This window comes from Protopterus annectens, chromosome 2.part2, assembly GCF_019279795.1.
Source record: "Protopterus annectens isolate FY-2018-M chromosome 2.part2, PAN1.0, whole genome shotgun sequence".
Classification (NCBI taxonomy): Eukaryota; Metazoa; Chordata; order Ceratodontiformes; family Protopteridae; genus Protopterus; species Protopterus annectens.
Window position 1 is genome coordinate 846,939,865 of NC_056730.1, and position 13,102 is coordinate 846,952,966.

The following is a 13,102-nucleotide window of genomic DNA, read 5'->3' on the forward strand; positions in this document are numbered from 1 at the left end:
ATCTACTTACTACACAATCTATATAAATTGTAAATACCTTAAGATAACCACATAAAATTAAAAATGAAAGTGAAGAATAAAGATAAAAATAGAGATATTCCTAAACAGTCACACTATTTTTACCTAGAGTAACTTCTCATTTTGAGAACTGCAGAAATATTGCAGTTCTCATTCAGACCTGGGTTACTAAAGGCAGCTAATGCTATTTGCCATTCAAGTTCCTTTCATTCTAGTAATAGTGATGTTGGACCTCCTCTTACATTATTAGGTAAATGGTCTATACCCATAAAGCTGAATTTATGATAAGGATGATTTTCTATATGCTTTGCCAGGGCATTTTCCAATTTATGGTTCCTCATAGCATAAGTATGCTGGTAGATACGTTGACGGAATTTTCGGTCCATCTTGCCAATATAGAATGCTGGACAGCATTCACAAAAGGCTATATAAACTATGGATCGGGTATCACAGTTAATTCTGTGATTAATATAATATTTCCTCCTGTTTATTTGGAAAGACTCGCCAACTTTAACAAAGTTGCAAAAATTGCAAGCACCACATATGGTAGACCCCTTACTCCTAGAAAACTGGGGACTCAAAGATTTATTCTGTAATAACTCTTTAAGGTTTTTACCTTTTCTAAAAACAATTTTTGGAAATTGGCCCAATTTTTCTGATAAATATAAATCATTACTGATGAAATGCCAATTTTTCCAAATAATTTCACAAATGTGTCTTGAGTCTCCGCTAAACATAGTTATAAAGCTAGTAGAAAACTTAGCCTTATCTAAAATAGTAATGGAAGAAGGGGAGTCAAGTCCAACAACTTGATTGTGATCAGTCATTGGTGAACTACAAGGTGACGATTCTTTATTTCCTAAATTGTCCTTAAATTCATCTAATAAAGGTTTATACAGACCTGTAGAACGTTTAAACTCAATTTCTAAGATGATGTCATCAATGAGGGTATCCGGGTAACCTCTATTAAGAAATTGATTCTTTAGGAAGTGAACTTCATTTTGGAAGGATTGGGATGTATTACACATCCGTACAGCCCTCACTAATTGTCCTTTAACTATTGCACGCTTTTGTTTAAAAGGGTGTGAACTGGTGTAATGAAGTACTGAGTTACAAAAAGTAGGTTTGCGGAACACTGAAGATAAATATCTTTGTCCATCGATGTCCTTCTTAATCTGGACATCGAGGTAATCTATTACCTCAACTGAAAAATGGTACGTAAATTTCAAAAAGGTAGTAGTTTGGTTCATATAAGAAATCAAATTGTCTACTTCAGGGGAGTCGCCATTGAAAAGGATGAAAATATCATCTAGGTACCGTGTGTACAAGCGTAGTTGGTTTTTAAATATTGGGTTTGAAAGGATAAATTTACTTTCCCAATAAGCCATAAATAAGTTTGCCACACTTGCACCACACGGAGACCCCATGGCTACCCCCTGTTTTTGGAGGTAATACTGGTTGTTAAAAATAAAAAATTGGAGCTCAGTACAAGATCTAACAGTTCTGTAACTATCCTGATCTCATTAGGGATAGCTTGTAGGTCCAGTAACATTAATTCTAACCATTCTATAGCCTCTTGATGAGGAATTGAGGTATATAAATCCACAACATCAATGGTGAGGAAATTGTTAGAATCTTCATATATGATGTTGTTAATGTTACTTAAAAAAGACCAAGAATCTTTGCAGATGGCTGGAATCTTCCTTATATATTTGGATAAGATTTGGTCTATTAATCTAGCACAAGGATGTGTCATGGACAGTCTTCCATCTACCAAGGCTCGCATGGGAGGGTTACCAAGATTTTTATGTATTTTGGGTATTCCAAACATAACCGGCACCTTGGGATGGACAAAGATATTTCATTTAAATAAATTTGCGTTCAAGTTACTTCTTGGAATTTGCTTGGCTTTGATTACTTGGCTGCAATACCGCTGATCTGTGGTTTTGGTTCGAAGAGATAATTTAAGTATAGAGTAGAGCTTCTGGCACATAGATTCAGAACTCATACATGGGGCTTTTCCAATCAGTCTTTACTTGGAGTCTTCCTATATACTTGAGCTTAACTGTGTGCATTTTAGTTTCTGCTTCATGCAATTGTGGACACTATGAGATGCTTCTTTAAGTAGTATATCATATTACAGTGATGTCAGCTACTATATCTGTCTTAAAGCTTTCTGGGGTTCCATGAATCAGGAGTTTTACTTGTTGTTCTGATTCAGTGTTTGGTATATAAAACAAAGAACCCAGGAAATGCTTTCTGAACACCATCCTTAGTTTTATTCTCAGTGACTGCTTACCTCACTAGTTTACATTTACACAAGACAGCAAAACATCACATTTCATTGCACTTCTTGCAGCTTCTGCCATGTGTAATGCACTGCTTTCACTCAGTCTGGACACGGTAAAGTGTTACACTTTGCTCTGACTCAGTCTGTTCATGGTAATGTGTGAAAGCCTGCTCTCACTCTGCCTATATGTGGTAGCATGTCACACTCTGCTCTCATTCAGCCTGTACACAGTAACGTGTGACACACTGCTCTCACTCAGTCTGTACATGGTAACATGTGACACTCTGCTCTCACTCAGTCTGTACATGGTAACATGTGACACTCTGCTCTCACTCAGTCTGTACATGGTAACATGTGACACTCTGCTCTCACTCAGTCTGTACATGGTAACATGTGACACTCTGCTCTCACTCAGTCTGTACATGGTAACATGTGACACTCTGTTCTCATTCAGTCTGTACATGGTAACATGTGACACTCTGCTCTCACTCAGTCTGTACATGGTAACATGTGACACTCTGCTCTCACTCAGTCTGTACATGGTAACATGTGACACTCTGCTCTCATTCAGCCTGTACACAGTAACGTGTGGCACACTGCTCTCACTCAGTCTTTACATGGTAACATGTGACGCTCTGCTCTCGCTCAGTCTGTACATGGTAACATGTGACACTCTGCTCTCACTCAGTCTTTACATGGTAACATGTGACACTCTGCTCTCACTCAGTCTGTACATGGTAACATGTGACACTCTGCTCTCACTCAGTCTGTACATGGTAACATGTGACACTCTGCTCTCACTCAGTCTGTACATGGTAACATGTGACACTCTGCTCTCACTCAGTCTGTACATGGTAACATGTGACACTCTGCTCTCATTCAGCCTGTACACAGTAACGTGTGGCACACTGCTCTCACTCAGTCTTTACATGGTAACATGTGACGCTCTGCTCTCACTCAGTCTGTACATGGTAACATGTGACACTGCTCTCACTCAGTCTGTACATGGTAACATGTGACACTCTGCTCTCACTCAGTCTGTACATGGTAACATGTGACACTCTGCTCTCACTCAGTCTGTACATGGTAACATGTGACACTCTGCTCTCACTCAGTCTGTACATGGTAACATGTGACACTCTGCTCTCATTCAGCCTGTACACAGTAACGTGTGGCACACTGCTCTCACTCAGTCTTTACATGGTAACATGTGACGCTCTGCTCTCACTCAGTCTGTACATGGTAACATGTGACACTGCTCTCACTCAGTCTGTACATGGTAACATGTGACACTCTGCTCTCACTCAGTCTGTACATGGTAACATGTGACACTCTGCTCTCACTCAGTCTGTACATGGTAACATCTTGTGCATTTGCCAGACTTGTATTCGCTCTGCATTGCATGCACATGCTTACTTTGGTCAGAAATATGTATTTTACTGAATGTGCTGTTTTCTTTGCTATTACTAAAATTAGCATTCTGTTTTTTTTACTAGTTCATCCTCTCTAGTTGTATGAGTTACCATTTCCAAAGTTAAATTCACATATAGCTGTAACTTGTGAGACATTTAGGTATAAGCCAATCTAATCACTATTCTAGCTATAATCTATTCATCTTTAGTTTGGTCAAACCCACAGTTGTCTGACAGTTTGTGTATATGCCTGGGAAAAGCTTCAACAGACACTTCGTCAGCATGAACATGTGTGAAAGCATGGCTTTTTAGGTTCATAGGTTTATAGGTTCATAGGTTCGTACTAGGCTATCTGCCCTAGGGCATTTATAGAGTGTGTGTGGCTTTCACCACCACTTAGGATGAGAATACTATGCCCTTTTAGGGTTTAGTTTACTGTGCCTTTGTCTAGTAGTGACACAGAGATGACCCCCGGGGTAAACCTACGATCTCCCATCCACTCGTCAAGATTTCTCTTGAATAGAGTCAGTGAGGGGCTCTGCCTAACATGGACTGGGATTCTGTTCCAGAGTGTAGGGAGCCTCTGGGTTATGAATCTGTTCCTCCAGCATGTCCTATTTATTTCTGTGTTGAGGTTTAAATCTCTTGCTCTCGTGGCTCTGATGGATTTGGATTTTCTGAGGTGGAGCATGTCCATTAATTCCGGATTGGACATGGCCTTGTACGTCAGGCACAGATCACCTCTGAGTAGGCGGTATGCGACTGAATAGAGCTGGAGTTTTTTCAGTCGGGCAGCATATGACATATGTTTAAGACCCTTTATCCTCTTGGTGAGGAACTTTTGGGGTCTTTCCAACTGCTGCAGGTGTCGGGTGAGATACATCCCAAATGGGGCATTGTACTCAATCATTAGCCTGATAAGAGATGAATACAGGGGCACAATGACCTCTCTTGATCTAGATGTGAAACCCTTCATGATAAGGTGGGCAATATAGAAGGTCTTCCTAACCACTTTGGCAATGTGAGTGTCAAATGAGAGGTTACTGTCAACCTGGGTCCCTAGGTCCCTGATTACCTCTTCCATACTTAATGGATTACCACCTATGAGGTAATTTGTGGGTACCTTGTTTTTCCCAAAGGGTATGACTATACATTTTTTGGCGTTCAGCTTAAGGCCATGGCTCTGGCACCAATTATCCATTTCTATGAGGCCTCTCTGAAGGATGTGTGTGTGTCTGCTGGAGTATCAATTATGGCGCCCAGTTTGCAGTCATCTGCGAACTTTGTCAGCCACAATCCTCCTATGTTTGCCTGTACCTCGGAAAAATAAATGCCGAACAAGAGGGGTCCCAGGACTGAGCCCTGTGGGACACCACTTGTGACTGGCTTAGAGTCTGACATAGCTCCAGCAACTCTGACCCTGGGGGTTCTGTCCTTGAGCCAGTTTGCAACCCATCTTGTGACATAAGGGTTTACATTTAAGCTGGTGAGTTTGTCTATGATGCCCGAGTGGGGTATTGTGTCAAAGGCTTTTGCAAGGTCAAGGTAGGCTGTGTGAACTGCCTTACCCTCATCAATGGCCTTAGTGACTGTTTCAAAAAAGTCGACCAAGTTCAAAAGGCAGGATCTGCCCTTGACAAAGCCAAATTGGGTAGGATCCAATGTCTGTAGGTCCCCAATCTCTTTGTTTATGAGTTCCATAATGATCCTCTCCATAGCTTTGCAGACCAGGCTCATCAAGCTTATGGGGCGGTAATTTCCAGGGTCCATAGAAGCACCGCCTTTGTGAAGTGGGACCACTGTTGCCGTATGCCACTCTTTGGGTACGTATCCTGTAGTAAGGCTAAAATTAAACAGCAGCCTTATGTGTGGGTTTAGTTCCTCTTGGAGTTCATGTACCACACAGCCTGGGACACTGTCCGGTCCCATTGATGCTGTGTTTTTAGCTTTAGAGAGGGCGGCTCTCACCTGGGCATCTGAGATGTTAGGGAGGCTACACTCTGCTGGGATAGTTATTTCTCCTTTTGGGGGGGGGGGTGAAATTTGCACTGAACCTGCCTGCCAGAATGTTGGCAATGTCAGTGGGTTCAGTGTGTTTTGTGTCATTTTGGACTAACTCTGAGCATATCTGGGAGTCTCCACCCACGTTTCTAACATAGCTAAAGAAGGCCTTGTGATTGTCTTTTGTGTCTTTTGCGATTTTTCTCTCAAAGTTGGTCTTGGATGATTTTATGAGTGATCGTAGTTTTTTGCTAGTACTGATCAGAGATGCCTTCCCTTTTAGGGATTTTGCTCTGTCATGTAGTAGCTTCCTCCTCCTGTTGTAAAGTTTGTTTATGGCTGGGGTCCACCAGACCGGGCACCTGCCTTTGGAGGAATGGGTCTTGGTTTTATTTGGGATTGCATGATCCATGCATTCTTGAAGGTGCCCGTAGAAGGCATTTGCAAAGGATTCAGCAGTGTGGGTTGTGGTTTCCACTGGCCCAGGGGCCATGAAGGATACCACTTCAGTCTTAAGAAGTGTGAAGTTGGCTTTTGAGAAGTTCTTCACTGTGGTCTTTTGTGCAGGGGGTGGGGGCGGGATGTGAATTTCCAGTGAGATTAATTTATGGTCTGATCTCACCAATGAGGGGTATACTTCAGGTGTGGAGCATTTTGTCCCCATGTTTGTGATGATCAGGTCTAGTATATTGTCTCCTCTTGTGGGAATGGTGACTAGTTGTTCCATTGCATTTGAGCTTATGAATTCTAGGAACCTTTGGGCTAGGGTGTTGGGGCTTGAGTAATATTCCCAGTCTATGTTTGGGTAGTTGAAGTCTCCCAAAATTATGGTATTTGGAGAGACATTCATACTCTCCAGTGTCTTCAGGAAGGCTGTGTGGGGTTCCTGAGTTTGAGAGGGTGGTCTGTAGCATGCTACAAACTGTAAGGCAGTTTTGCCTATGGTTAGTTGCACCTGGATGGTCTCCGATGCTTCGTGCGTTGCCACTAACCTGGAGGTGTGGGTATCTTTGATGAATATGGATACTCCCCCTCCTTTTGTGGTTCGGTCCAAGTTTTGGGGCCGGAAAGCATGATATGAGGTAAAACCTGATAGTGCTGGGGTGCTCTCAGGAGCCTTGAACCAGGTTTCAGTCACTGCACAGACATCGATGTTCTCCATACTGAGGAGGGCTTCGAGGGCATGCATCTTGAGGTTTAGACTTCTGGCATTGAGCAGCATTACCCTTAGTATTTTCCACTTCTGTTTTCTAGGGAGGTAGGTTTGTCATTTGAGCCTTGCCTAAAAAGGCACTATGGGGGTGGCAAGAGCCTTGGCCAATATCCGGAAGCCCAGGGTTGACAGGTGCAAGCCATCCCTTGCGAAGCAGCGTGGCTTGTCAAGCATGTCATCCCAAGCAGACAGACATTGGATCCCCTTAGAATGACACCAGTAATTAAGCCAATTGTTAAAACTGATCATTTTGTCTTTGCACTGTGGCATCATTCTTGGTGAGGGTAAGATGCTGCTCAGGGTCAGGGTCATACCGGCCTGGGCTACATAATCAGAGAGCTCCTCTATGTCTCTTTTCATGTAGTCCAGGGAGGTACGTCTCAGGTCGTTCACACCGTCATGTACAATGACTGAGTCATATTTGTACTTGATGTGGAGTGACCTGAGTGCTTGTGTTATGTGGCGGATTCTAGCTCCCGACAGGCAGCTTACTGTGACCTTTTCCTTGTTCAGTCTGGTGAGCGGGACGTCAATGTGTCTGACTATGGAGTCACCTATTACAAGTGTGTCTGGCATGTTGCTTGGCCTTAAGGTCTGTGACTGTTTAGCTCACTGACTTTGTGAACTATGTGTTGCATGTGCTATTGCTTGAGGTGGTGGTTGCTTGGGTGTCTGCTTTTGAGGCCTCTGTTGTTTTGGTAGATTTTTAATCAGCGCCTCCGAGTATGTTTTTGTGTGTTTATGTGTTTGGTTTGCAGTTGTGATAGTTCTATGTGAGACTGGGTTTGTGGTGTGCGTGGTTACCTTCTCCTCCTGACTGGTCTTGCCAGTACTGAATTGAGAGAGCTGAGCCTCCAGCTTGGCTATATAGTTGCATCTCTCGCATATATTTGTATTTGTTGGGAGGAGGAGAGGGTTGTCTGTGTACATGAGGCAATTGTAACATTGCCTCAAGATTCCCAGATTCACCAGCTGAACAGGAGAGGACGCCAGCAACTGACCCTTCGACATGCTAGAAATAGTGAAAAAGATTGTTGTGTAACTGAGTCAGAAAGGACCTATAGGGAAATGGGTACTCAAGGGAATTTAGGTGAATGAAGTACTTTCTTTAAGAATAAAGACTCGTTTTGTCACAATTTGTCATTGAGCTTACTTAATACTGATGCATAAGTAATAATCCTTGTCTTCAGAAAATTAAAATGAATTGCTAAAATAAAACTCTGCCCTCTCCAACAGTTTAACTCAATCCTTAGGTTTCCTTTCTCCCTACAATATGGTTCTAGTATTGTGTAGCTACCAGAAACCTGCTTGTACTTTTTAAAACTTTTATTTTCTTGCATTGGAATCAAAGGAAGGGAAAGTTCACCTACTTTTTTTAAGATTAACTTCTCACATACTTTACAGAGGAATTTGTCTCTGCATGCATGATGTATCATAGACATAGTTAAGTCAGTAGTATACCCTGTGAGGTACTGCTGTCAATCTTAAATGCGCAATTAATCCTGCTTATATCAGGAACACAGCATCTAATATAATTATTGCAGAGAGGATGAGAACTTAACACTCCCCTTTCATAGCAAAACAAAGCAATTAGATCAGTCAGTGGTTTAAAAGCAGTTGTCACCTCTTCTGACAAATTTACATAAGCAGCAACAGAGTATTGAAATGTTAAGCTTTAAATGTTAATAAGAACAAACCCCAAGCCGCAAGTAAATCCACAAAGTAGAAAGCTTTAAATGTTGATTATTTATAATAGTTTATATGTTGAGATAACTTCAAAGATTTCTATGACATTTAGAGAAAAGTCAGGAAATATTTTTTTCTTGTAAAGTATCAGCACATTGACCATTTTCAAACCCCCACACACACACGTTCACATATGACAGAACTGCAGAAAGGGAGACAAGTGGCACCCTATCAACTAGGTGCACTGCTAATGTTCATAAAAAGGCCTTTTATGATTTATTGTGACATCCAACCAAACACCGTATTCATGGGTGACTTTAGTCACCCTTCTACAGACTGGAAAACATGCACTGCATCAAACTCACAGGCACAATGCTTCCTGGACTTTATTAACACAAACACTCTGGAACAGATAGTGCATGCTCCAACATGAGGATCAAACATGCTGGATCAGGTACTCACCAATATGGGAGAGCATTGCACCCTTCCATGTCATTTCATCAAACCACAAAACTGTACACATAAAAGACTGCACAACTCCTCATTTTCTCAAACTACATCATCACTACTTCAACATTATCTTCCATCCTGTGACCTACATTCTTCTCACAAGTATCTACATTTATCTATAAACCTCAAAGATCCAACAGTGTTAGTCTGTACTCTCAAAGTGTTGCCAAATCATGGAATAGCATTCCAGAATCAATCAGACTTACACCCTACTACTATTCCTTCAAATCTGAAATGAAAGAACATCTAATCAATACTTGGATCTGCCCATGCTCCACTCCATCTTAATATTCCCTTTTCCCCAGTCTTAATGTGCTTTCTCCTGATTTATCCTACTTCACTTCCTGCATTATCTACCTTCTAGCCTGCCCTTTCAGCAATTCCTTAACCTTTTAATGTTCTTTCATTCTATTCTTACACTACCCATTACTTATACAAGAAATTATAACTGAAATTTATTACAAAATGCTCTAGCCAGTAAGTGTATTTAGGGTGTTCCAACTTAATTATTCTGTCATACATTCTTCATGCAGTATTATGTAATATACATATTAGGAATTTCTCTTGTACCTTGTATATAATCTGTGTTCAACTTATCACTTCCTATTATTATATCCACAAATTGTAATGTTGCTTTTTTATCTTAGTTGCCTACTTTTTTGTGTGTACAGAATGTCCTAACCATATCATAGGATCATAGGATCATAGGAGGTTACTAGGCTAATGGCCCCAGGGCCCTTACAAGCCTAACCAAGTTCAATCCATGTTCCCAAGGATGTCTGGTTCAAGTAGACACTAAAAGCAGCACCTATTGCCCCTGTCCAAGAGGGACACAGGTGGAAGTGTGTTTACTGTATACCACAAACTGTACTTTGGTGTTATTGTCTTAGTCTTTGTAACTGATTTTGATTTGTAATTCTTTTTAATATGTAATCAGGAGCATTTCTCCCTGGGCCTCCACTGAAAATGGGCTTAAACCCAGTCGGAATTTCCTGGTAAACAAATGTCAAATAAAAATAAATAAAGGCACAAGTCATAATACATATTCAAACACAAACAGTAAAGCTGTACTTGGTGTATGATAAGTCCACAACAACAGCAAAATAAAACCAAGCAAAATTTATCATCAGTTCAGTAAGCGCTTTCGTCTCCATATGTGATACTTCTTCAGACCGAATAATAATGTTAAAAACACATTTAAATACACAAATAGTCACATGGAAAATGCCTCTTTTCAGGCACATTAATGTTTTAACCCTTTCCTCTTCAGATAAATAACAAAATATTCCCTGTTGTTTAATCCTGGTGGATAGAAAGCATTTAATTTCACCTGCCACATATATTCACACCATTCTAATTCATCTTCAGCATTAAGCAGATATTCAAATACCTACATTTGATCCAAAACCATAAACTTGTAGTCTACTTGCATTTACTAGTCTTATAGTGTTTATCAAGTGCGTTTTTTCATCCCCCACCTGAACTGCATACTTGTGCTCACATATTCATTTATATAATTCGCTAGTGATACATCCTACATAAAAAGACATGCAGGACCTGCAAACTATTAAATATGCCTCAAATTCTGATTTGCAAGTAAAGCATCCCTTAATTTTAATATTATATTAATTAACACTATATTCTTCTATACCAGTGAACAGATAATAACAAAAGTTACAGTTATAACATTTGAACATACCTGGCTTTGTGCATTTTGCACTGTTCATATTTAACTTAGATTGAAAATAATTCTTAACGCTCTTGCCCCTCTTTTGTACAAACACCAGGTGATCCCCAACAACTTTGCTTACTTCTTGAAACTTTTTAAAATGTTCCAGTTGTTAGTTATTATATTTTTATAGCATTGTCATCAACACTGTTACTTATTTGCATGGACACCCTGTAGTTAACCTCCTTGGGTTTTATAGCCAAACAATTTTCTTGTTTTCTCAAATTATACACTTCATTGAATTTTCTGTCACTAACCTGGTGGGGTAACTTCTACTTACAAATTTGATTATACAAACTGACACTTTTATTCAAAAATTTTTGAAAGTATGTATGCAAAAAATATTATACTATTAAAATGCTTTATTGATGATGAAATTTACATCTGAATATAGTTTGGATAACATTCATTATTTAGATGTAACAGTGTTCAAGGGGAATGGAAAATTAGTAATGAAAATATTTAAGAAGGAAGTTCAAAGCAATGCATATCTAAATTGTAAGAGTATGCACCATAAAAAAACAAAGAAATATTATAAAGGGACAACTTATGGGAGCTAACAGACTAACAGTAAAAGATCAATGTCTGGATTCAATAAACTCCATGTAGGTTCAAAGCAGAGCCTACACAGAGTGTATTAATGTACATGATACTGCTCATCGCAGGGTATCACGCACCATTGTGTCACGGACCCTGGAAACTATCGCCCCATAAGCCTGACTAGCTTAGTCTGCAAGGCTATGGAGAGGATCATCATGGAGCTCATAAACAAAGACATTGGGGACCTACAGACACTAGATCCTTCCCAGTTCAGCTTTGTCAAGGGCAGATCCTGCCTTTTGAACCTGGTTGACTTCTTTGAAACAGTCACCAAAGCCATAGATGAAGGGAAGGTAGTCCACACAGCCTATCTGGACCTTGCAAAGGCATTTGACACAATATCCCACTCAGGCATCATAGATAAGCTATCCAGCTTAAATATAAACCCCTATGTCACAAGATGGGTCGCAAACTGGCTTAAAGACAAAACCCACAGAGTGAGAGTTGCTGGAGCCATGTCAGACTCGAAACCGGTCACAAGTGGCATCCCACAGGGTTCTGTCCTGGGACCACTCTTGTTCGGTATATACTTTTCCGAGGTACAGGCAAACGTGGGAGGACTATGGCTCACCAAGTCTGCAGACGACTGCAAACTGGGCGCCATAATCAACTCTCCAGCTGACACAAACATCCTTCAAAAAGGACTCACAGAGACAGATAACTGGTGCCAGCGCCATGGTTTAAAGCTAAATGCCAAAAAATGTATAGTCATACCCTTTGGCAAAAACAATGTGCCCACAAATTACCACATAGGCGGAAACCCATTAAGTACAGAGAAAGTTATTAGGGTCCTGGGGACCCAAGTTGATAGCAATCTCTCCTTTGAAAACCACATTGCCAAAGAGGTTAGAAAGACCTTCTGCATAGCCCACCTCATCACGAAGGGTTTCACATCTAGATCAAGAGAGGTAATCGTGCCCCTTTATTCATCCCTCATCAGGCCCATCATAGAATACAATGCCCCTTTTGGGATGTACCTTACCCGACACCTACAGCAATTAGAAAGACCCTAAAAGTATCTCACCAAGAGGATCAAGGGTCTCAAACAAATGCCATATGCTGCTCGGTTAAAAAAACTCCAGCTCTACTCAGTTGCATACTGCCTACTTCGAGGCGATCTATGCCTGACATACAAAGCTATGTCAAATCCAGAATTAATGGACATGCTCCACCTCAGTAAATCTAAATCCCTTAGAGCCACACGCTCGAGGGACTTGAACCTCAGCACAAAAATAAATAGAACTTGCTGGAGGGACAGGTTCATAACCCAAAGGCTCCCTTCGCTCTGGAATAGAATTCCAGTTCATGTCAGGCAGAGCACCTCACTAAATCTCTTCAAGAAGAATCTCGATAAGTGGATGGGGGATCATAGGTTTGTCCCTGGGATTACTCCCGTGTCACTATTAGACAGAGGCACAGTAATCTAAACCTTAAAAAGGGCACAGTATACTCAAATCAAGGGGTGGCGTAAGCCATACAGAATCGGGCTAGGCTTATAATTGCCCCAGGGTAGATAGCCTAGTATGAACCTATGAACCTATGAACCTATTCAAACCCAGTACCATCTCCCTCCAGCAATGATGCAGAAACACCTGCTGACACAGATTCAGTTACCTTGCAGATGTATTTAATGCAGTCAATAG